Here is a 27,763-nt window from a genome sequence, read left to right as displayed (position 1 = left end):
CTATACTCTCTGATTCTGTGGGTCCCGGCCCCTGACTTAGTGGCTGATCCATTGTAGAAACTCTAAGTGCTGCTGAATGAGGAATGAATGATCAAGGGTTGAATTTGTGCCTTTGTGGAACCCATGGCCCATCTTTATACTTTTTTGTTTTCTATTTTTAAATTAACAAACATAAACAAGGGAGGTGTGCCCCTAGGAAATACTATACCTTCTTAAATTAGCCTCTCAAATGTTTACATACCTTCATAGCTCAGTCTGTTTTTGGTGTTTTGACAAAATCTCTTATGTCATTGAACCCTGAAATTTATTGAGAGCTCAACTCCTTAATTTGTTTGAGCTTTCTAAATAATTTATAGTTTCAAAAATATGCAACTGGTACTGTGGAAATGACCATTAAGTAGGCTTCAGGGTGCCCTGGGTTCTTGTCTGAGAGCTTCTGCTCATTTGACTTCTTTAACCTTTTCTTCCCCCAATGTCTGTAAGAATAAAAGGACTATATCATTGCTAAAGTCCTTTCTCAGCTCTTACCCTCCCTTCTGATACATGGGGGAATATAATTCTGGTGGCATAGACACTCTATCTCACTACTCATGCTTCCCACACGCAGTCTCCCATCCCCAGGAGGCCCCATTCACAGTCTGTGAGTGGTGAGAAGTAAAAATAACTGTCATCTAACTATGAGACAAATTGGCTGAAAACTATCAGGAGAGTTTGCCCTACAAGTTATTTTTCCATTAACGCTGATGGGTTTTAGAATTCCACATTTTTTTTTATATCTATCTATCTGTCTGTCTATCTACATCTATAAGTATATATATATTTTTGGGGGGGGGTCAAAGGGAGTTTTAGTCTTCTTAACAAAGAAAAATAAAGAGAAGGTATCCACACATGTATAATTAAAATGTGGACACAAATTAGACAAAAAAGTTAAGTGTTAATTATTTGGTGGGAATATGAATGTTGTGTTATTCTTGTACTTGTCTGCATCTTTCCAAAACAAAAATATCTGAACCTCAAGAGAGTATGTCACCATCCTGGGATGTATATTCCAAGGCTGGGTGCCATGTGTCACCAAGCTCTGCATGGTGGCTGGGTGCCATGTGTCCCCACCCAGCGTGGTAGCTCTCCACATTCCTTAATCTGTTCTCCCTTATGACAAAATGCCAACCTAAAGAAAGAAAATATATAGACCCTGAGTAGATGTCTGTGGATAGATAGGAGTCTTCAGATGGGTTAGAGTGAATGTGATCAAAAGTCAATCTAGGGCTTTGGTAATGAGAAGTGTTGAAACATCACCTAAGTGGCCTGGAATTTAGGAGACTACTTGGCAATAATAAAGCTGAGATATTTCAGAGGACCTGGCATGTCAGACATGAAAAGAGGGAAAAAAAGCTATGTGAACTAAGAATGGATATGCAGTATGAATTCAGGATATTTCTATGGGTAGAACCTAGGATCAGATGGTTTTTATAACAGGAGTTTCAAATTTTGTTGATTTAAAAACATTAACAAATGTTTCAACAGATAAAAACAATTTCACTGACCTTACAAATTAACATATTTTTATTTGCCTAAATTCCTTTCATTTAATAACCTTATTTCGCAATTTGAAAATATTTGAGATCAAGCCAAGATATTGTTGGAAATATAGCAAAGGCCATGTTATAACAACATTCCACAACTGAAAAATGTTTCCGTCATGTTATTCTTTTTAAAAACAGCATGTGTGTTTTAGTTTCACTATGAACTCATAGATGGAAGCACATTTAATATGTTTCATTCCATTGCAATTACTAAGCTTATTGATAACAAGATTGTTCCATCTTTAGTTAGCAGGACCCTACTCAAGTTGGCGCATGAAGCATTTTGTCCTGACCAAACACTGATCTGCTTTCTGCCAGTTTTTGCCTTTTCTATAATTTCATATAAAAAATGGGATTATATGGTAAGTACTTTCTTGTTTCTGGTTTCTTCTGTTTAACAATATATTTTTGAGATAATCCATGTTATTAATAGCATGTGTCAGTATTTATTTTTTATTGCTTCGTAGTATTCCATTGTATGAATAGTCTATTTATCATTTTAGCAGTTAATGGAGTTGCTTTGCTGGATGAAAATTCATGTAGAAGTCTTTATGTGCACACGTGTTTTCATTTCTGTTGGAGAAAAATGTAGGAATGGAATTGCAAATGTTTGTCTTACATTATAATAAATTGACCATCCGTTTTCCAAAGTGGTTTAACTTTCTATAGTCTCACCAGCAGAGTTTGAGCATTACAGAGTTGCTCTGCATCCTTGATAACACATTTTTTTTTAAAGGTTTATTTATTTATTTATTTATTTATGCAAGCACTGGGTACAGTCAGAAGCACGGGAGGGTGAGAGAATTCACCAGAGCCAGAGGGGAGAGCAGAGCAGGCAGAATGACGAGGTACACTGCTGAGGGGAACAGCGGGCCGGGCAGGAGAGGTCTGCGCCCCATGTGGGACCTCGCCCAGCCGTCAGGGATAGAACTGGCGCTGCAGAGGCTGCAGGCAGCTTCACAGTCCAGCACTTAACCGCTGCACCACCGGGGAGGCCCTTGATGACATATTCTTAATTTTAGCCATTATTGTGTGTATGTAGTAACAGCTCACTGTTGCTTTAAGTTGCATTTCCCTGATGATTAAAAGCAGTAAGCATCTCAAGTTCTATTTAGTTACTTACATATTTTGTGAAATACCTGTTTAACTCTTTTGCCTATTAAAAAATTAGGTTTTTTTGTCAACTTGTCACTCAATTGTAAGTTCTTTCATATTCTGCATACCAATCCTTTGTCAAACATATATTTCAAACATTTTTCTCCTATTCTATGACTTGAGTTTTCATTTTCTTAGGAGTATCTTTTGAAGAACAGAATTTTTTAAGTTTGGTGAAATTTTCATTTTTAATTTTTTGAGTCCTACTTTAAGAAATCTTTGCCTTCTGTTAGTTAAAATGAGTTTCTCTGGGCCTCCCCGGTGGCGCAGCGGTTCAGCACTGGGTTGAGAAGCTGCCCGCAGCCTCTGCAGCGCCAGTTCGATCCTGGGAAGCTCCCCAGCCACCGGTGGAGGGTCCCACATGGCGCACAAACCTCTCCTGCCGCCTGCTGCTCCCATCCCTGCTCTGCTCCCTGCTCTGGCTCTGGTGGATTCTCTCACCCTCTCGCGCTTCTGACTGTACCCAGTGCTTGTATAAATAAATAAATAAATAAATAAATAAAATAAATCTTTAAAAATAAATAAATAAAATAAAATGAGTTTCTCTTTCGTTTTCTTCTAGAGGTTTTATACCTTTAGCTTTACATTTTGTTCAGTAATTCTTTTAAAGTAACTTTTGCGTATAGTGTGAAAATAAAGACAAATTTAGCTTTCATGCATGTGGCTGTCCGGTTGTTGCTGCACTGTTTGTTGTGAAGTCTTAATATTGAGTAATCTTGGGCCCTTTGTGAGAAACAATTGACTCCTTATATGTGGATCAATTTCACACTCTCTATTCTGTTCCATTGATCTGTGTGTCTATCTCTTTTTTTTAGATTTATTTTATTTATACAAGAGCTGGGGTACAGGCCAGAGGCATGGGAGGGTGAGAGGATTCACCAGAGACACAGCAGGGAACAGAACAGGCAGATGGGTGGACTGAAGACATTGCTGAGGGTAGCAGCGGGCGAGGCAGGAGAGTTCTGCCGCACCATGTGGGCAGCTCCCTGGCAGGCTGGGAATCGAACCCATGCTGCAGAGGCCACGGACAGCCTCACAGCACTGTGCTCAACCTGCTGTGCCCAACCCGCTGCACCACCGGGAGGCCCCTCTGTGCCTATCTTAACACAGTGCCAAAACTGTCTTAATTACTGTAGCTACATAATCACTCTTGATATCAGATTGATATCATACTATCTGTATGATATCATCTACCAAGGTATCAGCTACCTTGTTTTTCAAAATTGTATCGACTCCTCTATATCATTTGCATTTCCATATAAATTTAGAATAAGCTTATTTCTTTTTTTTTTTTTTTATTTTTTTTTTATTTATGATTTATTTATTTGTTTGTTTGTTTTGTTTATACATGCACTGGGTACAGTCGAAGCGCGGAGGGCGAGAGAATTCACCAGAGCCAGAGCAGGGAGCAGAGCAGGCAGAAGGACCGAAGTACACTGCTGAGGGGAGCAGCGGGCGGCAGGAGAGGTCTGCGCGCCATGTGGGACCCTCCTCTGGTGGCCGGGGAGCAGCCGGGGATCGAACCGGCGCCGCAGAGGCCGGGCAGCTTTCGCAACCCAGCACACCGCTGCGCCACCGGGGAGGCCCGAATAAGCTTATTTCTATAGAAATAAGCTACAGATCAGTTTGGGGGAATTGCTTTGTAAAATCATTGAGTTCTGATTTGTGAATATTGTTTATTGTGCCATTATTTTAGATCTCTTTCATTTGAAAGAAATATTTTGAAATCACAGGTCTTTTTTTTTTAAAGATTTATTTATGTATTTATACATACAAGCACTGGGTACAGTCAGAAGCGCGGGAGGGTGAGAGAATTCACCAGAGCCAGAGCGGGGAGCAGAGCAGGCAGAAGGACCGAAGTACACTGCTCAGGGGAGCAGTGGGCGGCAGGAAGGTCTGCGCACCATGTGGGACCCCTCCTCCAGTGGCCGGGGAGCAGCCGGGGATCGAACCGGCGCTGCAGAGGCTGCGGGCAGCTTCGCAACCCAGTGCTCAACTGTTGCGCCACTGGGGAGGCCCTGAAAGAAATATTTTGTACCTTTTAGTATACAGGTCTACATATGTGATCAATTTTTCCTTAAGTATATAAAACATACCTTTCATATTGATGAGAAAATTTTCTTGAGGGTTTTGAGAACCCCTCATTTTTTTTCTGATAAAATGCACCTGATGATTTTAGCAACACTTGATATCAGTAATGAGTGGAACAGTGTGCTTGAAGAGGAGTAAAGAACCCCATTGCCAGGTGAAATGCATATACTATTGAGGCATCTGGGCCTCACTTACTGGCTGAGTGATTTGCTTTCATTGCCCACCAATCCTGAAGATAGTTTCATTTAAATGTCCACCTCTTTAAAATGACAAGTCTTTATACTGCAGATTTTAAGGGTGTATCTTAAGATAGCACCCTGAATTCTGAATGTCAGGAGTCCAGGGATGTTTCTACTATTTGTTTAAAAGTCTCTTTCTTTAACTATGAATTCGTCTAGGGCAGGAACCTTGTTTCGTTTCTCCACGTAGCTCCAGTGCCAGGAAGTGAATGGGGAGCTGGCGGAGGGGGTACAATGTAGGATGAATAGACACCACATGACATCAGGTCTCAAAAAAGACCATGAAAATTGAGGGGAGCAGATGTGGGAACTGAAGTCAAGATTAGGACTCATCAGCAGGAATCTTCAAAGGGAAAATTGGGTTCATGAGATAACCTGACACAGTCCCAGTATATTCTAGCAGATTCTCACATCTTCTTGTATGCTTTTGTGGTAGTGCAAAATTTGCCACCCCAAAATATGTCCTTTTGGCATTAGGATTATTTTGACATGGTTATTTTTAAGATATAGCAGATTCAAAAATTTTTTCTTTAACCTCTCCCTTACCTGCCTGCTAGACTTTAGATAGGAGACCTTTACCAGGAAGGAAACTCATCAGAGATAATTACAAAGCATAAGAACTAGGTATGGCAGACTGGGGGAAATTAGCAAGGCCTGTTTGTTCAAAGTCTTCACTATGTCCCTTTGTCTCTGCATGGCATACAGAACATTTTTTTAACAACATTTGCTTTTCCCATCTCCATGTAAATTGTCTTCTTCCTTTGAAATCCCAGGCCCTCTTAACACTTCTCCCTAGCTCAGCATGGCATGCAAACCCCATAGCCTCATGTCAGGGAGCCTCATGTCTTTGGGGGTTCCTGTACATATGCAATTAAGTTTGTCTTTCTCCTGTTGATCTCTCTTATGTCAATTTTATTTTATTTTAAAGATTGATTTATTTATGCATACAAGAACTGGGGTACAGGCCAGAGGGGGAGGGGTGAAAGCATTCACCAGAGACAGAGTGGGAAACAGAACAGGCAGATTGACTGAAATACACTGCTGAGGGGAGCAGCGGGCAAGACAGGAGAGGTCTGCTGTGCCATGTGGGTCAGCTCCCTGGCTGGGGATCGAACTCATGCTGCAGTGGCTGTGGATAGCTTCATAAATATTTATTGAATTCTTACAATGTACTTGCACTCTTTTAAGCCATGGAAAGGGGGAAAGCTGAGTGAGGTAATATCCTTCCCTAAAGGAACTCACAGTCTAGTGATAGATACAGACATAAGGACAAATGATTTTACTATATTACACAGTGATAGAGGAGCGCATTGAAGACTCAGAAGTGAAAATAGGAATATTTAACCCAACTCTGTCTCTTCAAATTGTGGGGTGGTCAGAAAAGCCTTCTAGGAGAAAATGATATATGAACTGAATTTATTTTAAAAAGATTATTTATTTATGCATACAAGGAGTATAGGCCAGAGATGTGGGGGGTGAGAGGATCCACCAAAGACAGAGTGGGGAACAGAACAGGTAGACTGATTGAAATACACTGCTGAGGGCCTCCCTGGGTGGCGCAGCGGTTGAGCGCTGGGCTGCGAAGCTGCCCGCAGCCTCTGCAGCGCCGGTTCAATCCCCAGCCACCGTGGAGGGTTCCACATGGCGCACAGACCTCTCCTGCCGCCCACTGCTCCCTCAGCAGTGTACTTCAGTAAATCTTCCTGCTCTGCTCTCCCCTCTGGCTCTGGTGAATTCTCTCACCCTTACGAGCTTCTGAATGTACCCAGTGCTTGTATAAATAAATAAATCTTAAAAAAAAAAAAAAGGAAATACACTGCTGAGGGAGAGCAGCAGGCAAGACAGGAGAGGTCTGCCTTGACATGTGGGTTTCTCCTCTGGCTGGCCGGGGATTGAACTCTGCTGCACAGGCTATGGATTGCTTCATAGTGTGGCGCTTAACCCCTTGCGCCACTAGGGGGCCCTGAATTTTTTTTTAAAGACACTTTTTTTTTTTACAGAGCAGTTTTAGGGTCACAGCAAAATGAGAGAAAAGTATGAAGATTTCCCATGTCTCCTGTGTGCACAATCAACATTCCACATTAGAATGGAACATTTGTTACAATTGATAAACCTACAGTGACATTACCATAATAACCCAAAATCCATAACATATGTTAGGGCTCACCTGACATTGTACATCCTATGGATTTGGACAAATGTATAATGACATGTCTCCATCATTATAGTATCACACAGGATATCTTCACTGTCCTAAAAATCCCATGTGCTCTGGCTATTCATCTCAAACCCTGGCAACCAGTGCTTTTTTTTTTTACTACCTTCACACTTAGGCTTTTCCAGTTATCATATATAGTAGTAGGTTTTTTTTCAGTGGACTTCTTTCACTTAATAGTGTCATTTGAGCTTCCTCCATGTCTTTTTATGGCTAGTTAGCTCTTTTAATTTTTTTAGTGCTGAATAATATTCTATCATCGTAATGTACCACAATTTATGTATGTACTCACAAACTCAAGGACATCTTGGTTACTTCGAAATTTTGGCAATTGTGAATAAAGCTGCAATAAATATCCATGTGCAGGTTTTTGTGTGGACATAAGTTTTCAATTCATATGGGTAAATACCAAGAAGCAGAATTGCTGGAGCATCATGGTAAGAGTATGCTTAGTTTTATAAAAAACTGCCAAACTGTCTTCTAAAGCTGTTGTACCATTTTTTGCATGACTAAGAGTTCCTCTTGCTCCACATCCTAGCCAGCATTTGGTGCTATCACTGTTCTGGATTTCCATTCCAATAGGTGTGTGCCATGGTACCTTTTTGCTTTAATTTCCATTTCTTTATGACATATAGCATGTTTTTTAGCCACCTGATTATTTTCTTTGTTAAAGTCTTTGGCCCATTTTATTTTATTTTTTTTTTTTTTATAAATTTTATTGTTATATTCCCCATACAATTGCAGCCCCCCATTCTGACCCAATCCCTCCCCTCCCGCCCCCGCCCCCCTAAAAGTGTCTCTGGTTCATAGTTTTTTGTTGATTTTGATTTTCACTTTCTTATAGTTATTCATTTTCCTGGTCCCTTATTTAAGTTTTCTAGATTCCTGCTATGAGTGAGACCATCCGGTATTTTTCTTTTTCTTTTTGGCTTATTTCGCTGAGCATGATCCCTTCCAGCGCCATCCATGTTGCTGCAAATTGCATGTGTTTATCTTTTTGAATGCTGAGTAATATTCCATGGTATATATGTAACATCTTCTTGATCCAGTCATCTATTTTTGGGCATTTGGGTTGTTTCCAAAGCTTAGCTATTGTAAACAGTGCTGCTATAAACATAGGGGTGCAGGTGTTCTTTGGAATTGATGTTTCTGTGTCCTTTGGGTAAATACCTAAGAGTGGAATTGCTGGATCATATGGAAGCTCTATGTTTAGTAGGTCCAGAAATCTCCACACAGCTCTCCACAGTGGTTGGACCAGTTTGCACTCCCCCAACAGTGCAGAAGAGTTCCTTTTCTCCACCCCTCGCCAGCATTTGTTGTTGCTAGTTTTTTTAATATGTGCCATTCTCACTGGTGTAAGATGGTATCTCATGGTAGTTTTGATTTGCATTTCCCTGATGGCAAGTGATGTTGAACATTTTTTCATATGCCTGTTGGCCATTTGCATTTCCTCTTCAGAGAAGTTTCTTTTTAGCTCTTCTGCCCATTTTTTGACTGGATTATTTTCTTTGTTGTTGCTGAGTCTCATCAGCTCTTTGCAGATTTTTGTGATCAGTCCTTTATCATTAGTGTTGGGTGCAAAAATGTTCTCCCAGTTGGTGGGGTTTCTCTTTGTTTTTGTTATTGTCTCTTTTGCTGTGCAGAAGCTCTTTAATTTGATGTAGTCCCAGCTGTTTATCTTTGCTTTCACTATCACTGCTTTGGGTGATGTGTCTGTAAAGATTTCTTTGATGTGCAGATCACGTAGTGTTTCGCCTATATTTCCTTCTATATATTTTATGGTTTCAGGTCTTATGTCTAGTTCTTTAATCCATTTTGAGTTGATTTTTGTGTATGGTGTGAGGTAGTGGTCAAGCTTCATTCTTTTGCATGTAGCGACCCAGTTTTCCCAGCACCATTTATTGAACAAACTTTCTTTGCTCCAATGCATAGTCTTTGCTCCTTTGTCAAAGATTAGTTGACCATAAATCTGTGGATTTATTTCTGGATTTTCTATTCGATTCCATTGGTCTGTATGTCTGTTCTTGTTCCAATACCATGCAGTTTTGATGATTATGGCTTTGTAGTATAGTTTGAAGTCTGGGAGTGTAATGCCTCCATTCCCTTCTTTTTTTTTCAGGAGAGCTTTGGCTATTCGGGGTTTTTTGTGATTCCATATGAATTTCATCAATAATTGTTCTATTTCTTTGAAGAATGACATTGAAATTTTGATTGGAATAGCATTGAATCTGTATATTGCTTTTGGAAGGATGGCCATTTTAATAATGTTTATTCTTCCAATCCACGAGCAGGGGATGTCTCTCCATTTCTTTGTGTCTTCTTCTATTTCTTTTAACAGTGTTTTATAGTTTTCTTTGTATAGGTCCTTTATCTCTTTTGTTAGATTTATTCCCAAATATTTGATTTTTTTTGTTTCAATAACAAAAGGGATGGTTTTTTTTATTTCTTCTTCTTCAGATTTATTGTTTGTGTATAGGAAGGCTACTGACTTTTGCATGTTGATTTTGTATCCTGCCACTTTACTGAACTGATTGATGAGTTGAATTAGCTTTTCTGTGGAGTTTTTGGGGTTCTCTATGTATAATATCATATCGTCTGCAAATAGTGATAGTTTGACTTCTTCTTTTCCTATTTGGATTCCTTGGATGTCTTTCTCTTGTCTTATTGCCCTGGCTAGGACTTCCAGTATTATATTGAAAAGCAGTGGTGAGAGTGGACATCCTTGTCTTGTTCCAGATCTTAATGGAATTGCTTTCAGCTTTTCACCATTGAGAATGATGCTGGCTGTTGGCTTGTCATAGATGGCCTTTATGATGTTGAGGTATGTTCCTTGTATCCCAAGAATTTCAAGGGATTTTATCATGAATGGGTGTTGCACTTTGTCGAAAGCTTTCTCAGCATCTATTGATATTATCATATGGTTTTTATATTTCTTTTTGTTGATGTGTTGGATAACGTTGATTGATTTTCGGATGTTAAACCATCCTTGTGCCCCTGGAATGAATCCTACTTGGTCGTGGTGAATTATCTTATGGATACATTGTTGGATTCTGATGGCTAAAATTTTATTGAGGATTTTTGCATCAGTGTTCATTAGGGAGATTGGCCTGTAGTTTTCCTTTTTAGTGTTGTCCTTGTTTGGTTTTGGTATTAGTGTAATGTTGGCTTCATAGAACGTGTTTGGTATTGTCCCTTCCTTCTCAATTTTTTGGAAGAGTTTGTGAAGGATAGGCACTAATTCGTCTCTGAATGTTTGGTAGAATTCATTTGTAAATCCATCAGGTCCTGGTTTTTGTTTTTGGGGAGGTTTTTGATTACCATTTCAATTTCGCTAATTGTAATTGGTCTGTTTAGTGTGTCTATTTCTTCTTTATCTAGCTTTGGGTGATTGTAGAGTTGTAGGAATTTGTCCATCTCCTCTAGATTATTAAACTTATTTCCATATAACTGTTCATAGTAGTTCTGATTTTCTTTTGATTTCTGCTGTGTCCGTTGTGATTTCTCCTCTTCATTGATGATCCTGTTTATTTGTGCTTTCTCTTTTTTCCTTTGTGAGCCTGGCTAGGGGTTTGTCTATTTTATTGATTTTTTCAAAGAACCAGCTCTTGGTTTCATTGATCTTTTTGGATTGTTTTTTTAGTTTCAATTTCATTTATTTCTGCTTTGGTTTTTATTATTCTTTCTTCTACTGGTTTTGGGGTTTTTTTGTTGTTCTTTTTCTAGATCTTTGAGCTTCGAGATTAGGTTGTTTCTTTGAGTTCTTTCTTGTTTCTTGATGTGAGCTTCTATTGCTATATATTTTCCTCTTATTACTGCTTTTGCTGCATCCCATACATTTAGGATATTGGTGTCCTCCTTGTCGTTCAATTCAAAAAATTTTTTAATTTCTTCTTTGATCTCCTCATTAGTCCAGTGGTCTTCCAGTAGTGTGGTTTTTAATCTCCATGAGGTAGGAAAGTTCCTTGCCTTCTTTTTATGGTTTATTTCTAGTTTGATGCCTTCATGGTCAGAAAAGATGGTTGGTATGATTTCAATCTTGGTGTATCTGTTGATGTTTGTCTTGTGCCCCAGTATGTGATCGATCCTGGAGAATGATCCGTGTGCGCTTGAGAAAAATGTGTACTCCGTTTTTTTGGGGTTTAGTGTTCTATAGATGTCTGTTAAGCCCAATTGCTCTAGGTCCTTATTTAGAGCTTTGGTTTCTTTACTTATTTTTTGTCTTGTTGATCTATCCATTGTTGATAGTGGTGTGTTGAAGTCTCCCACTACGTATGTGTTTTCTCTGATGTCTGTTTTCAGAGAAGACAACAGTTGTCTGATATATTTTGGTGCTCCTTCGTTTGGTGAGTATATGTTAATGAGTGTTATTTCTTCTTGAAGTATTGTCCCCTTGATCATAATGTAGTGACCATTGGGGTCTCTTTTTATCTTTTTGAGTTTGAAATCTGTTTTATCTGATATAAGTATAGCTGTTCCTGCTTTCTTTTTTGGCCCATTTGCTTGTAGGATTGTTTTCCATCCTTTGACTTTGAGCCTATTTTTATCTTTTGTAGCTAAATGTGTTTCCTGGAGACAGCAAAAGGTTGGGTTTTGTTTCTTAATCCAGGCTGCAACTCTGTGTCTTTTTATTGAAGAGTTTAGTCCATTTACATTTAGAGTTAATATTGATATGTTAACATCTGTATTTGCCATTGTGTTTGTCTTTCCTTTGATTTTATTTATTTATTCTTTTAATAACTTTTTTTTTTTTGCCTTCTTTCATTGTTATTCGTCCCTCTGAGGTTCTGGCTTTAGGACTCCTTGTAGTATTTTTTGGAGTGGGGGTTTAGTTGCAATGAAATTCCGGAGTTTCTGTTTGTCTGGGAAGGTCCATATTCTTTCTTCAAAGAGGAAGGAGAGCTTTGCGGGATAGAGTATTCTTGGTTGGCATCTGTTTTCTTGGAGTCTGTTGACTATGTCCCTCCACTCTCTCCTTGCCCGTAGTGTTTCTTCGGAGAAGTCTGATGTCAGCCTGATTGGCTTTCCTTTGAATGTTATCTGTTTCTTCCCTCTTGTCTTTGGCCCATTTTAAATTGAAATGTATTGCTGAGTTTTAGGAGCTGTATCTGGGTAACAGATACAGCTTTATCAGATGTGTCCTTTGCAAATATTTTTTTCTCCATCTGTGGATTGTCCTCTCATTCTCCTGACATTGTCTTTGCAGTGCAAGCACTTTTTGTTTTAATGAAGTTCAGATTATCTATTATTTCTTTCATGGAGTGTGTTTTTAGTGTTGTGTCTAAAAAAGTCATTGACATATGCAATGTCATCTAAGTTTTCTCCTATTATCTTTTTAGTGGTTTGATGGTTTTACATTTTTCTTTATCTTTGATTTCAATAGTTTGAAAATGATATACTTAGGTGAAGTGGCTTTTGTTTTTGTGTGGGTTTTTTTTTTTTTTTTTTTTTATAGAGGCATGCTTTATTTATTTGTTTGCTGGTTTCTTTGTTTGTTTTGTTTATACATGCACTGGGTACAGTCAGAAGCGCGGGAGGGCGAAAGAATTCACCAGAGCCAGAGCGGGGAGCAGAGCAGGCAGAAGGACCGAAGTACACTGCTGAGGGGAGCAGCGGGCGGCAGGAGAGGTCTGCGCGCCATGTGGGACCCTCCTCTGGTGGCCGGGGAGCAGCCAGGGATCGAACGGCGCCGCAGAGGCCGCGCGCAGCTTCGCAACCCAGCGCTCAACCGCTGCGCCACCGGGGAGGCCCTTTTTTTTTTTTTTTTTTTTTTTTTTTTTTGAGGGGCATTTATCCTGCTTGCTTTTCTCTGAGCTTTCTGAATCTGTGATTTGGTATTTTACATTAATTTGGGGACATTCTCAGTTGGTATTGTTTCAAACATTTCTTCTGTTCCTTTCTCTCTTTGGGTTACCTTTATGTATACATTACACCTTTTGAAGTTGAGCCACAGTGCTTGAATATTCTGTTTTGTTTTTCATTCTTTGTTTTCTTTGCTTTTCAGTTTTGGAGAGTTCTTTTGGTATATTCTCTAGCACAGAGATTCTTTCCTTAGCATTGTCCAACCTACTAATAAATCCAGTCAAGGCAGTCTTCATTTCTTTTATAGTGTTTTTAAGCTCTAGCATTTCTTTTTCATTTTTCTTAGATTTACATCTCTCTGTTTCCTTTGCCCACCTGTTCTTTTTTTTTTTTTTTTATAGAGGCATGTTTTTATTTATTTATTTATTATTTATTTATTTATTTGTTTGTTTGTTTTGTTTATACATGCACTGGGTACAGTCAGAAGCGCGGGAGGGCGAGAGAATTCACCACAGCCAGAGCGGGGAGCAGAGCAGGCAGAAGGACTGAAGTACACTGCTGAGGGGAGCAGCGGGCGGCAGGAGAGGTCTGCACGCCATGTGGGACCCTCCTCCGGTGGCCGGGGAGCAGCTGGGGATCGAACCGCTGCACCGCAGGTCGCCGGCAGCTTCGCAACCCAGCGCTCAACCGCTGCGCCACCGGGGAGGCCCTGCCCACCTGTTCTTGTATGCTGTTTACTTTATCCATTAGAACCGTTAGCATGTTAATCATAGTTATTTGAAATTCCAGAGTAGTAAGTCCAAGATTTTGTCCATGCCTGGTTCACACACTTGCTGTGTCTCTTCAAATTATGGGGGCATTTGCCTTTTAGCATATGCCTTTGTCATTTTTCTTGATTGCTGAATATGATGTACTGGGTAAAATGAGTGGATCTAGCAAATGGCCTTTTGTAATATTATGGGAAGGGGAAGCACTCTACACCTGATCTAAGCCTTAAAGTATGAATAGGAACTGCCAGGTGTAAAGGAGGAAGGTAGGGAGCATAGCGTGATTACAGGTGTGAAGGAGCTCGGGCAGCAGGAACAAAATGTCTCTTGCTTAAGAGCTCTTAGAATAAAATATTATGATTTAGCTGTCTCCTTCATCGGCTTCGGACATGGCACATCAGTTTATGTTCCTCACGCTGGCTAGCATGGAGCTTGAATTCTGTGCATAATGTTGTAACGCTAATAATTATTTCCTAATGATGTGAAACCTCTGTATCAAAGAATCACTTTAGGTGAATATAAGCTAGGCCTGGTGTCACATAAACCTAACCTCACCCTTACACTAATAATTAAATTAGAATTGCCTCAAATTATGGATGAACTTATTATCACTATGTAGAGGGCAGGAATGGGCACAGGGCAGGTTTTCTGATCCAGCAGACCGGGTAAAGGAGGAATCAGAGTCCTTAGTGGCTTTTGCAGATTTTTTATTTAGATTTACCAGGCACATGGCAGGCAGGGGTGCTGGGGGGCCGGGAGGCTGGCAGTCCTCCCAGCCCCCAGCAAATATTCACTCTATCTGGGCTTTCTCAGGCGTTCTTTCTGCTTCTCTTCTTCTCTTGGCTTTTGTTCGTTCTTGGTTTCTGCTGGCGTCCCCGTGACGCTGCCCTTATAAACTCAGTCTCAGCCCAGGTGTACCCACTGCAGGTGCCCTCCATCAGGCATGCATTCAGGTCCACAGGGTTCCCCATCTATCCTAATGGCGGGAGGGCAGAAAAGCCTGATACTTTTTACCTTACCTTGCACACTACTCTACCAGTAGTACTATTACTTATACAACAATATATACTATACCATGGCGATAGACACATTATGGAAATAAATATTGTCTGTGTGATATATATGGTGCTTGTATCTTATATCTGTATATGTAATATATAGATTATAATGGTGGTATATGTACATATATACCGGGTGTATAATAGACATATAATTACAACTTCAATTTTTAAATTACTTTCATATATATATTGCTAGTTGACCCCCATAAAATACTATTATATCATTTGGGCTACTGCAAATAGAGACTAGAGAAATACTACTGAAAGGATTTTAGTCCTTCAGTTAACGAAAGGTTATTAACTACCATTATATGTCAGGCTGTGCTGGCCACCTCAGGGATACAGAATGCAGATTGAAATAATATTTTTAGCTAAAAAGATTATTTGGCTCAGTGCTCTCGTTTTCTGAGCAGCACTACAGGTAGAAGAGGTCAGATTTTTTTGGTGCCTGCCTGCAAACTCCATGATTCTATAACAGTCCAGTAGTGAAAACAAAATGCAACAGGTGAAACAATTTCAAAGCAATCAGGCACTAAATAGTATGTTCCTAACAGAAGGGAAAAGGCCCAAATGGATGAAAGATGACAGGACCGAGGACCAGACACAGTCCCTGGGAACTTCCACTTGTTTATTAACACTATCAGTCACCACCTCCTCCCAGCCTTCCTCTTCCGCCTCCTTCTCCTCTTCCTAATTTTGTGATAAAACTAAAGCTGAATGAAGTCAGGTGACTTACTAAAAGTCACACAGCAAATGGTGGATTCAAAATTCTCAGCCACTTCTGCCTGACTCCAAAACTTGCGGCATTTAAATATCAAACCACTGAAGGCATGGCCTCTGTGTGGAATGAGAAAAAAATTTTCAACAGTGCTGGAAAAAAAAAAAAATCAAGAGGGATCAAAGTAAGGGATCAAAGTAAGCAAGCCCTTGCAAAAAAAGAAGAACATGAGTTACTTAGGTAGGCAGTTGGAACTTTTGTAGGTTCTTAAGTAGAAATAATAACAACTATTATCAGAGAACTTTAAAGTTGGAAGGAATCTCAAGTTAGAAGTCATTAGAACTCTACTTACAGCACTACACATATTTACTCAAATTCTACTTGTCAGGGAGGTTACTTTTTCCAAGGCAGCACATTCTATTGTTGGTCAGCCGCAGTTATGGATGGCTCTTTGATAAGCATGTTTTGTATTTCTTCAACCAAAATAACAAAACAGCTCAAGACCAAGGTCAGAATTTTGCTTCTTTCTCCTGGAGATCTTCCAGGTAACACAAAGCCACCAATCCATACTTTGTCATTTATTCATCCATAAACGCTTAGCTGAAAGCTTCCATGTGCCAGTCACTTTCTCTGGGCTTGGGCTACAAAGATCCTACCTTCTAAAGCTCACATTCTTGGGCCTTCCCTGGTGGCGCAGGCGGTTGAGCACAGCACTGTGAAGCTGTCCGCAGCCTCTGCAGCATGGGTTCGATCCCAGCTGGCCAGCGAGAATCCCAAATGGCGCAGCAGACCTTTCCTGTCTCCCCCACTGCTCCCCTCTGCAGTGTATTTCAGTCGTTCTGCCAGTTCTGCTCCCCACTCTGTCTCTGGTGAATCCTCTCACCCTCCCGCTCACCCTCCTGTGCATCTGGCCTGTACCCCGGTTCTTGTATGCATGAATAAATAAATCTTAAAAAAAATAAAGCTTACATTCTAGTGGGGAGAGGTCCTAAACATTTACCATCGCCATAATGAAAGTGAAGTAAGTGATATAGCATGTTCAAAGAGAAGTACTACAGAAATAAAAGAGAACCACAAAGTAGTAGCGAGTGCTGGGAGTAGGGTGAGAGAAGTGATGGCAGTGGCATGAGCTGCACTTTATTTATTTATTATTTATTTATTTTTAAAAAAATAAATTTTATTTTTATATTCCCCATACAATTGCAATCCCCTTATTTTGACCCCAAACCCTCCCTATGAGCTACACTTTAAAGTGAGGCCCAGGGAGAAGGCAAGGCTGACAAAAGACTGGAAGGAAGTGAATGATTTATCTGTGCAAATGTCTGGCAGAAGAACATTCCAGACAGAATAAAAACTGAAAAGGCCCTGAGGAGGGTGCAGGGCTGGTCTATTTGAGGAGCAGCAAGAGTGCTGGTGGCTTGGGTGGCTGGGTGTGTGGGAGGCATGATGTGAAAAGAGGGACAGAACCCTGATAGGGCCCAAAATACACAGGACTTTGTAGACCAATGCCAGGAATTTGTTATTCTTCTGAAGACAATGGAGAATTATTGTAGGGCTGTGAACAGAAGCACGATCTCATTTTAATTTGGAAAGGATTCCTCTGCCTTCAAGGCTGAGAATTGGCTGTAGGGCAAGGGATGATGATGGCTCAGATCAGGCTGGTGACAGTTTGAGGTTGTGTGTATTTTGTTGTGGTCTAAACCTCCCTGTATAGATCCAAGCCAAGCACTTTCTAGAAAGTGTTTCTTCACGTGAAACTTTAACCACCACTATTCACTTTCTCCTTTGGGTTTATTTCTTCTCTGAACCTGGAGGTGGACAGTCAACCCAGCTTCCCTTCCCGGCACTTCCCAGGACAAGCCCACAAGTCCACTTTACAGATCTTACTGCAAAACTGTTCAAGAAAAACTGACAACAAAACTAACGTGGATGAGGAAGTTACGAAGGCTAATTTTGCAGTTTATGTGGGAGCTGTGCCTGGTGTAGTTATTGACCAATTCTACAATGATTTTGGGAACTTCATAGCCTTTTGTGTTTGGTTTTGTCCTGAAGTGCGTGTCCCTAACACTTTGTCCCCTGACCTCTGCCTTCATCAAAGGTTTCTAGAATCCCCACCTACTTTTTTTATATTAAAGTCTCTTGATCCTAGGTTCAAACTACAAACTTTACTAGCCCACTAAGCAAATATCTCGCTCTACTCCCTGCCTCTCAATTCTCTGTGTGAATGTAGGCCAGGAAGGGACCTCCTTCCTTCCCCATCTGCGGGGCCTTCCCCATGCTGTGGTGACTTGCTCTCTTTTTCTTGTAAAAGTCTGGTTTCCTAATTGTGACTTTTAGTTTTCTCCTCTTTGAGGTTCCAAACGCCCCTCCAGCTTCATCTTCCTCACCAGTCCACCTACTTCCTCAGATCACTTGAGCTACCTGACATTCCTCAGGTAGACCCTATGCTGGTCTTTTCATGCCTTTGTTCTAACTGTCCTCTGCCTTGAATGTTCTCCATCCCCCTCACCCCCCCAAATCCTTTACCCATGCAAAGCCTACTTCTCCTTACAGCTTCGCTGAGTTCTCATAGCCCTTCTGAAGACTTTCCCCCAGTGAGAATGAATCAGAATGATCACAGCCCCTGACTCTGCTTTTCTCTTGTGCTTCCTGCTCAGGAGCTTTTTCTTTTTGAAAAAGTTATTACATTATGAGATGTCATGTAGGAAAGCAATTTGCTAAAATATTTGAACTAAGGTCTTAATTAGCTGATAACTTTGACTTATCTGTAGGAGGCAGGTAATAATAGAAGTCAGACTTTATCATTGAGAATCAGGAGACTAAGATTTGAATTTCAGCTTGGAGTCCCTCACTTGCTCTCTTTTCCCCCTGCCTCCTTTTCTCCCTTCCTCCCTTCCCAAAATGAGGCTGTCATCCAGGTCATGCAGGGTCCTGTAGTCCATACTAAGTGCAAAGAGAAATCATTAAGAGGAGAGTGAAGAAGATCCAATTTCTCTTTTGGGTAAAATATACATAACCTACCATTTTAACCGTTTTTAAGTGTATAGTTCATGTGAATAGCCAATTTTCCTAGCCCCATTTGTTGAAAATCCAATTTCTGTTTTTAAAAGTTCATTCTAGGAGCTTCCAGGTTAGTAAACACATGGAGACTGGGAAGAGTGGCGTACCTGGAAAGAGCATGGAAACTCCACACCCCTTCACACACACCTTGCCCTCTGCATCCCTCTGGCTATTCCTGAATTACATCCTAATTTAGCAAGTAAAAATACATGCATTCCTACATGCATAAATGGGCATTCTAGTTATTTTATGAGGATGGATTGTGGGGATAAAACTAGAAGCAGGAGAAGACTCAGGAGGGGCTACTGCAGTGGTCCAGGTGAGAGGTGATGGTAGAGAGATGATATTGGTGTGGAAAGGGCAGAGCAAGTAAATAGCAGAATCCTATTAAATGTGGCTGACAGTGTAGGACAGAACTGTAGCTGTGCGTTTGTAATTTAATCACAATTATGATACATGAAGAAGAGAAATTTTATTAAAGAGTATTTTAGAGGTAGAACTGATAGAATTGTCTCATGGCTCAAAATGTAAGTCAGTAGTGAAAGGCAGGAATCAAGAATTAAACAGTTGACTTGAGCTTCAGTGTGGATAGTGGTGACTATTTGAACTTAAAGAAGCACTTCAGCTCTCTTAGTCTTAAGTGGTGTATCTTTAAAAAGCAAAAATATAAAACTAGCAATCCCACTACCTCACAGAATTGAAAGGATGAGGTGAGATAATAAATATGGAAAATGAAAAATTTAAAGTAGTTAACACAAGCAAAGACTCATTGTACTTTCAATGTAAAATTTGCATAAATAGGGTACATAGAGACATTAGGTTTATTTAACCTCAAATAGTAATGCGTTGATTTCAGAATTTCTTCAGGGGTGCAAGAATCTTTCCTAGTATTTCTCAAATCACAACATATGTAATGGTGGAATTCTGCAGACGTTCCTGTTATATGATTTGGTCATAGCGTTACTTCACAGAATTGTAATTGAACCAAAGACTTAATAACAAAAGTCATGTTTGCCGGTACACAAGTTCTTCCCTATCCTCAGGGGCAGATGTCCCAAGACCCCTTGTGGAGGTCCAACCCCACAGATAGTACTGAGCCCAATATAGACTATGTCTTTTCTTATACAGACATACCTGTGATAAAGTTTAATTTACAAATTAGGCACAGTAAGAGATCAATGACAATAATAATAGAATAATCATAACAGTATACTTTAATAAAAGTTATATTAATGCAGTCTCTCTCGCTCTCTCTGAGAATATCTTTTTATATACATTTTTGGATCGCTGTGGTTCACAGGTAACTGAACCACAGAAATCAAAACTGTGGATAAGGGAGACCTACCATATTAGCAAGGGCAACAGACCATTAAAAATAATAAAGAAATAAACTGTAGCTTGTGTTTGAAAGTGATAAATGCTATGGGTACAAGAACATCAGGGGTAGAATAAGGAATTTTGTGCAGGGAATGGGTGGTCAGCAAAAGCTTGACATTGAGTGAAGACCTGAAGTGGGTAAAGGAGTTTGCCAAACAGAAACTGGGAGAAAAACATTTGCAAAAGAAAGAAAATATCTATATGCTAAAGAAAATTATCTGATAAAGAGCAAAAAAATGTGCTTTTTAGGAAAGAGTTAATAGGGATGGAATGTAGGGCACAGGTAGGGGGAGAGGCTTAAGGGAAGGGCATGGAGAGTTTACCTGTGATCATAGGCAGGAAGGTGTATAGGTGTGGGGCTTACGAGAGTCTTTTGGTGATATCAGCCTCTTCAGGAAAAGAGCCAAGTCATCCTCTGGGTGAGAGTGAAGATATTTTGAGTAGAGAGAAACTTTGAAATTCTCATCCAGAAGAGTGGATGTGTGAATGAAGTAGAGGGATAGATCATGATTGCTGGGCAGCATCTGGCCACTTAAAGTTCCTGGTCCAGATTTTTAAGGGGAACCAGCCAGCTTTGCCATGTTTCCCCCTCCAGTCACTTTCAGCTGCTCAGAGGAAGTGAGAAGTATTTATGTCCCCGGGGTTGTGGTTTTGCCAAGTAAATATGATGAGTCAAGAAACCAGCAGAAGAATTGAGAGTATGTGCAGGCGTGCGGACGTAATAACTGATGATGGAATTTAAGTGAGGACAGAGAGTTGAGAGGATGTCAAGGGAGTGAGGCATAGTGACCAGTGGGAGGAAGATGGGAGGTCTTGGGAGGCTGAAGAAGTGCAGGTGTCAACACCCTGAAAAGAATGGGGTGTCAGAAAGGAGTGACTGACAGCTAGAGAGTGAAATGCTTGGCGCCGATGAAAAGGTAGTGGCTATTGATGAAATAATATGAAAATAGAGAGTAGAGAACTATGTTAATAGAGGTAAGGGACAAAGAACTCAGAGGCAAGGTGTAAGAAGGACCATCAACACATATATTACCAAGAATCAAGATCAGAGCAATTCTTGACAGTAATTCAGGAGCTAAAACAGTAGCTAAGGGGCCTCCCTGGTGGCCCAAGGGGTTAAACCTCAGCACTCTGAAGCTATCCGAAGCCACTGCAGCACAAGTTTGATCCCCAGGCAGGGAGCTGACCCACATGGCACAGCAGACCTCTCCTGTCTCACCTGCTGCTCCCTTCAGCGGTGTAGTGCAGTCAATCAGTTTGTTCTGCTCCCCACTCTGTCTCTGGTGAATCCTCTCACCTCACCACCCCACACCCCTGGCCTACACTGCAGCTCTTGTATGCATAAATAAATAAAGTAAATCTCAAAAAAAAAAAATAGCTATGTCAGGGGTGTGTCTTGGGATGTGGAGAATGTCAGGAGATGACCGAAGCTATGAGGAATGGTGGGTGACATCTGGTCACATGAAATTCTGGGTCATCAGGGAAAAAAGACTGAGAATGATCTGAAAGTGGCAGGACATTCACCCTATGTCCAGGCCCCAGAATGGGATGATGGTGGGAGTAAATACAGCCACTACTTGAAATGTCCTTTATGGCAGGAAGATGAAAGGGCTGTTCAGGAAATTTTGGAGAATACAGGTGCTTTTGCTGACAGTGGGTCATGAATTTTAGAGTGAACAGTAGAAGAGTTTTAGGAATTGGGTGGTGGGAGGAGAGGAGACAGAGTAGGGGATGAATCCTTCTTTATGGGGATTAGAACGTGGGATATGAAGGTACAGGGAGTCACCCTAACCTCATAGAGGAAAGCAAGAAGGAGCAAGATTCCAAAGATGGTAACTAGGCAAGCAAGTGGGTTGGTTTGCCACAACTCCTTGGTGACTAAAAATTGATAATGAAACTTAATGGATCAGAACAAGACAGTTTAAATTCTCACAGCACAGCAAACAGCAGGAGTCTCAACTAATTGTGCTGATAGACCTCGCCCTCTGGCCCCACAGGATGCCCTCATAGGCCAGGATGGATGCTGCATATGCAGCTCCCTGAGAATTGCAGGGCCAAGGACCTAGAATCTTTGGTAAAAGCAGCAGATAAACCAGTTCCCCTTTCCCATGCAAGGGTCAGGGAGGGGTCACAGCTGAGTGAGCAGACAGTGGGACCAGGGTGATACATATGTTGTACACAGGACATTTTATAGTGTATTGCTGTAATTGTTCCATTTTACTATTAGTTATTTTAATCTCTTACTGTGCCTATTTAATAAATTAAACGTTATCATAGGTAACATATTAATTGTATTAATTAAATTAATTAATTAAATTAATTGTATAGGATAAAACAGTATATATTGGGTTCTGTACTCTCTGTGGTTTCAGGCATCCACTGGGGGTCTTGCAATGTATTTCCTGCAGGTGAAGGGGGACAACTGCATTAAGCTTCATAAACACAGGAGTCTTTGTTTTGCTCACTGATGTCTTCCAAGCCCCTAGAACAATGCCTGGCCTATGTAAGGAGCCCAGTAAATATTTGTTGCAGCCATGAATGACAGAACCCAAAACCTGGGAGGAATCTTATCAAAGGACATACAACTAGATTTGAATTAAAGGAAAGATCCAGCATAGTGTTGGAGGGGAGGATTTAATACAATTAATATGTTACCATCTTACTACACAAAGTAAGTGGAATTCCAATTAAAATCACACTTCAATTTTTTAAAATGTTGACCTCTTCTGTATTTAAACATCTACAAAATAGAGAGAGTGGTATAATGAACTCCTATATTTGCATCACCCAGCTGAAATAATTATCAATGTATGGCTTTTTTGAGACCTCTCCTACCATTTATACTCTAAATATATATAGATGATTTGCCATTTTTATCTCTCCCAAATTATTTATTTTGAAGAAATTAAATGTACAGAAGAGTTGCAAAAATAGTTCAAGTGAACAGATGAACAGCAGTGATTCACCGATTGTTAATATTTTATCACATGTTTATATTAAAATACATTCTAACCTTTCTACCTCTCATATGGAAAGAAAACTACCTATGTATTGCAACATATGCACAAGTATGTGCATTGCAAATGGTATAGTGAAAAGGTGTGTATATGTATGTGTATTCCTTTGGAAGATTTTATACACACACACATACGGATACAGGTATACTTTGCTGGAGACAGCTATAAATTTTGTGGAGACAGTCTCCAAACTTCATTGTAGATAGTTGTAAACCTTTCACAATAGGGGATTTTTAATTTTGGTAAAATAATCTTAAATTTTAAGTGGAAAAAGTATTCAAGAAAATTGTTTAAAAAAATGAATAGTGATAAACTCACCTGGATAATAAAACTAACCCCTGTAATAAAAATAGAATAGACTAGAGAATCCAGAAATAGATCCAAATATGTGTGATACTTTAATATATGAAAAATGCTGTTTGAATTCATTGGAGAGATGTGGTTTATTTAATAAATGTTTTTTTCAATAAATGGTACTTGTAAGATTGGCTGTTCCTTTTTTTTTTTTTTTTTTAAAGATTTATTTATTCATTTATACAAGCACTGGGTACAGTCAGAAGCTTGGGAGGGCGAGAGAATTCACCAGAGCCAGAGCGGGGAGCAGAGCAGGCAGAAGGACCGAAGTACACTGCTGAGGGGAGCAGCGGGCGGCAGGAGAGGTCTGCGCGCCATGTGGGACCCTCCTCTGGTGGCCGGGGAGCAGCTGGGGATTGAACCGGCGCTGCAGAGGCCACGGGCAGCTTCGCAACCCAGCGCTCAACAGCTGCGCAACCGGGGAGGCCCTGGCTGTTCCTTTTCAGAGGAAAATAAAGTTGAATCATTACCTCACACTGTATACAAATAATTCATTTAAAGTGATTACATATTTGTAAGCAACAATAAAAGTTGTAGAAGGAAATTTAGGCAGCATGTACACAAACTAAATGCTATGTAACCGTCAAATCAGGACATGAGACCCAAGATATATTAAAGAACAGGTTTAGGAAAACAAAAAAGCAAATGCTTTTTGTTGAAAAAGCCCATAAACAAATTCAAATACTATTAATATGTTGAGAAAAGTTTATTCCAATACAAAGGATACATGAGGACTACGAGCTATAAAATATAGAGCTTTCAAAATTTGGTAACAAAAAACAAACAACACATAGAAAAGTGGACAAAAGATATGAATGGACAATTTACAAAAGAGCAAATCCTAATGACAAGAAAGCATCTAAATAGAGGCTCATCTTCCCAGCAGTCAGAGAAAGGCAAGTCCAAGTACAATGCTGTCATTTATTTATCAAACTGGCAAGAGTTGAAGAGTAACGATGCCACTACTGACAGTGACACAGAGAGGAAGGATTCTCATGCTGGGGGAAATATGAATCTTATTGACCTTTTTGAAAGCATCCTAGAAACATCTGTTAAAATTTTAAATGCACAGGCACTTCAACCAAGCAGTAAAAGGTGACAATTATCGAGTATTTATTTTGTGTTAGGTTCTGTTCCAAGCACATTTTTTTTTATCCCAGTTAATCCTATCAAGAATCCTATGAATATTTTTATTATCCTTATTTCACAGAGAATAACGAGGGACCTGGGCTTCAAATACAGGCTGTCTGAAGCTAGGCTTTGCAGCCCTACTCACCAATATCCTGAATCCTTTCATAATAGAAATAAGAGCAGCAGTGTGTGAGGACATAAACATAAAGGTGTACATTGCTTTGCTTGTAATGCCAAAACCAGAAGCAGGGGGAATAACTACCCCCAGGGAGTGTTTGAATAAAATGTGGACCATTCAAATGGCAATATTATGCAGCTATAATGTATTAACTTTATATCAGGTGAATAGGAGAGCTTTTTGCAATGTATTGAAAAAGGCAAGACAGAAATATATATATAATATGATCTCATTTTATACAACAAAAATAAACCCACCTCAAAAACATAAAAACAACTTGGGGCGGGGCATAAGGGGATGGGCATGGGGAAATAAGAAAAAAACATAAAAACAACCTAATTAAAAAAGGGACAAAAATTATATGCAGATGACAAGTACATGTCATTAGGGATGTAAATTCAAACTACAGTAAGATACCACTACACAGCTATTAGACTAACAAAGATCCAGATCACTGACTGCCAAATAAATGTTGGCAATGTAGAGCAACAAGAACTCTCATTTTTCCTGGTGGGGATGGAAAATCACACAGCCCCTTTGGAAAACAGCTTGGCAACTTCTTACAAAACAAAACTGAATCTTACCCTGTGACCTGGCAATTAGCCATCATGCTCTTTGGTATCTGTCCAGTGAGTTGAAAAATGTATGTCCACACAAAACCCTGCATGAAGATGTTTATAGCAGCTTTATTCATCATTACCAAGACTTGGAAGCCACCAAGATGTCCTTCAGTGGGTGAATGGATAAGCAAGCTGTGGTACATCCAGATAATGATTAAAAAGAAATGATTAAAAAGTGATTAAAAAGAAATGAACCACCTAGCCATGAAAAGGCAGAAGAACCTTAAATTTTTATTGCTAAATCGAAGAAGCCCGTCTGCAAAAGCTGCATATGTATTCTGAATCCAGCTACATAACAGGGGGGGAAAGGCATGACTAAGTATGGAGACAATAAAAAAATCAGTTGTTGGGTGTGGAGAGAGGGAACAGGTGGAGCACAGGGGAGTTTTAGGGCAGTGAAGCTATTCTATATAATACGGTAATAAGGATGCGTGTCATATACTTGTCGAAACCCATAGAATGTACACTACCACCAAGAGTGAGTGTAAAGTCTCTTGTGGACTTTAGTTATAATAATGTATCGGGCCTCCCTGGTGGTGCAGTGGGTTGAGCGCAGCGCTGTGAAGCTGTCCACAGCCTCTGCAGCACCAGATCGATTCCCGGCCGGCCAGGGAGATTCCCACATGGTGCGGCAGACCTCTCCTATCGCGTCCGCTGCTCCCCTCAGCAGTGTTTTTGGTCTTGTCTGCCTGTTCTTGCTCCCTGCTCTGTCTCTGGTGAATCCTCTAACTCTCCCGCACCTCTGGCCTTTACTCCAGCTATTGTATAAATAAAAATAAATAAAAAATCTTAAAAATATAATAATAATGTATCAATATGGACTCATTGATTTCAACAAGGGACCACACTAAAATTAGATATTCATTATAGGGGAAAGGTGAGAGGTACTGGGATGGGGAGGGCCATATATAGGAACTGAACTTGTGGCTCAATTTTTCTGTAAACCTAGGACTGCTCACACACACACACAAAATTTAAAAAGGTTTATTAACTGAAGACAAATTACTAATCCCAGAATACACCAAATGGACAATGAAGGTGCCATTAGAGGGCCCTGAGATGAGGGGGTTTGGGGTGCCTGGAATAGAGGTTGCACAACTGTGTGGAAGCATGAGCAGTGGACCCACAGAGCCCAGGGACATAAGAGACATAGGTGTGGATTCACCTGACCAAGCTGAGCCACTTGGTTAAGGTCAATAAAATCAAGTTGCCAGAGACTATCTCTTTTCCTTGCTCATTAAGGAATCTGAAATCATTGATTTTCCCCCCCGCCCTGGGACCATCCTTCAAGGACTAAGTTTTGGAGATTATGCCCACGCAAAAGCAGACCTGTGCTAGCCAGTGAACAAGATTCAAGGCATTTCTTTGTGGCCACTGGGGATTACAACAGACATGTTGGTCTGAAGTTAAATGCTCAAAGGAGGTAGCCACCAACCTCTCAGTTGTTCCTGATTGGCAGGGTACTGGGGGAACAAGATGGGCAAGCCCCACTCTGTCCCTTGCAAGGTGTCTGGCTTCTGTGGATCTGTGCTGGCTCGCCTCATTCCTGCCCCCAGGGACATTGGCATTGACTTGGCCTTTGTGCTGATGTCCAGTATCCACGACTGCTATACCTCAGCTGGAGCTGTGTGGCCTCTGTGGGCAACTTTCCCAAGGCTACCCTCAATGCCTTCTCTAAGACCTACGGCTATCTCACCCCACACCTGAGGGAAGAGACATGTTCGCCAAGTCTCCTTACCAGGAATTCACCAACCATCTTGTAAAGACCCATCTCAGTCCTGTGCAGAGGACCCAGGCTCCAGCTTTGGCCACCACATGGTTTTTATCCCGCAAAAAATAAAGTGGATCAAGTTTTTTTTTTTTAAACAGCAACAAACATCCCCTAAAATATGTCTTCTTATATGTTTCTGTATGATACATGAACACTGATAAAGTTAAGGACAAGAACTTACCTTGGTTTGGGTGTGGGGCGCTGGTGGGAGTAAGAAGGGGCTTAGTACAGACTGAACTTTGATCAAATGCATTAAGGTAACATTCAGAATCCTAAACCAAGTAAACTTCCCAGCCCCAAAGGGTGGGACTAAGCCCATTGTGGGCACACACACGATCTAGAAGTATATCTGAACAGTTCCTTAGTCATTCCGGGCAGGGTTACTATCAGTTTCTAAATTTGTAAATGATATGGGATTCCTATTAAAAACAAAGCAACAACCTGCCAAACCAGCAAAAAGATGGCTATTCTTCAGAAATGCTCTGTTCTGGGCCTCCCTGGAGGTACAAGGGGTTCAGGCGCAATCTATGAAGCTATCTATAGCCACCGCAGCATGAGTTTGATCCCCAGCCACGGAGCTACCCACATGGCGCTGCAGACCTCTCCTGATTCGCTCGCTGCTCCCCT

The 27,763-nt window shown here is 40.5% G+C and overlaps 1 pseudogene; it reads left to right on the top strand.

The window, feature by feature from the left end:
• The window catches only part of LOC119242077 (40S ribosomal protein S2-like), a 28,082-nt pseudogene extending 877 nt beyond the window's left edge, over nucleotides 1-27,205 (top strand).
• Nucleotides 27,206-27,763: the final 558 nt, after the last annotated feature.

This window comes from Talpa occidentalis, unplaced genomic scaffold, assembly GCF_014898055.3.
Source record: "Talpa occidentalis isolate TD23 unplaced genomic scaffold, MPIMG_talOcc4v2.1 talOcc4.12, whole genome shotgun sequence".
Lineage (NCBI taxonomy): Eukaryota > Metazoa > Chordata > Mammalia > Eulipotyphla > Talpidae > Talpa > Talpa occidentalis.
This window is presented reverse-complemented; position numbering and strand designations above follow the sequence as displayed.